Genomic DNA, 1,711 nt, shown 5'->3' with positions numbered 1-1,711 from the left:
GGCTTCTGTCTCCTCTCACTATTGTGATGTAACACTGTGGAGTCCTTGGCACAGCTGACATCTTCTAGAGCAACTACTTCAATACTTTAATTTTTTCCTCTGCAAATGAGTAATGGTGGTCATGAACACATGGTAAATCATAGTTTGGGGACACTCAAAATCGTAGATGTTCACAGGATGTTTGGCCTGTTTACACGGGGCACTGAGATAATACTACAAGGACAGAAATCCTGGCAAGATGCTAAAATCTCATTTTCATGTCCCAGAATATGTTATTTTGAAGCATTCTTAGCAGCATTAGCTCGACCAAATCAATGTTCTGTGCCTAATCTGGTTCATTTAAGGGATCAACCTGAAAATATGTGCTCAGTCTGTTTCATTCTGTGCTTGAGAGAAATCATTCCAGTGATGACTGAATAAAAGACCATATCCACAAGTGTGTAACCCTTAAAGAAATTCATGCTGATTATTATGTCAGCAGAATTTTTATGAAGAAACTTCATTTGCCTGCGGAAATCTCTCCATGCTCCATCCACTCCTAGTATGATGTGGAAAAGAGGAGAAGGGAAAAAATAATCCAGACATACCCCCGTTCTGTATATTTGGATGAAGGGATGTGTGAGAAAGCACAGCCTCCTGATTATCAGAAAGATGGTTATGAAATTCAAGGTTCAAGCTATGGATATTCCTTTCAAAACCTATTTATGAGGGGAAAAAATTAAAATCACTGGTCAAGAAGTTATTGCTGAGGTTTACATGTGGGACAAAGAGGCTAATTATATGAATAGGCAGAAAGCATGCAGGAATTGCTCTGCAAGGCCACACAGTAAAAACATAAATGTATGTGGGTAAACCAATGTCGAGCTTGTTTACACATGAATAAATCCTAATTAGAGAAATGGAAAAATGTCTGAATCTAAAGTGGAGACTGTTCATGAGAGTCATGGGTGACTAAAAGTAATTAAGGCCATCACTTAACTAAACAGATGTAACAGATTAACCATGTGTTTCTATGTTTGATGTAGAATTTTTGTTTTGGATACACTGCTGTTTAAAGATCTTTAATGGTGCCTGAGATACATGTGCCATTATTTTGATTTGGTGTATTTCTTGTTGCAAATGCATTTAGTACTGGCTGACATTTAGTTTGTCTAAACAATTGAAAGTGTTTACAACAAAAGTATTTGTTCAAGCAAGCTACAGTACGGAGAAATACATTCAAAATGTAAAACGAAAGATGTGCAGAAAAATAAAATACATTTTAGTGCTTCCTTTTGCACTGATTTTTGCTAGAGATGGATTTAGATAAGAGTAGGAAAAAGAAGCCCAGTTTCATCCAACACTACTCAACAAATCTAAGTTTTCTTACAAAATAATATTCTTTTTTTAATTGTGTTGGGGACTTTTATTTTTATTTCCAGCCTTGCAGAACTCAGATGTGTTAAGTTTCTAAGAGTAATTGTATTCCACCAATACTTCTCCGTAAAATGAACAAAGATAAAGTAGCTATTGTTTAACATGATTTATTCTCCTGAACTTTCCATCCAGATAACACAAAGTTGCATATAATAAACCTGCTCAGATAATCACATTGCAGATGCAGCTCTATGAATAGGATTACTTTGAAATTGGAGCATTTATAAAAAGGCTGAATTCTCCTCCTATTGCAGGAGTGAGAAATTTCATTTAAGGTTTACTCCATTGGCTGTAA

This window comes from Passer domesticus, chromosome 3 (genome assembly GCF_036417665.1).
Source record: "Passer domesticus isolate bPasDom1 chromosome 3, bPasDom1.hap1, whole genome shotgun sequence".
NCBI classification, from domain to species: domain Eukaryota; kingdom Metazoa; phylum Chordata; class Aves; order Passeriformes; family Passeridae; genus Passer; species Passer domesticus.
This window is presented reverse-complemented; position numbering follows the sequence as displayed.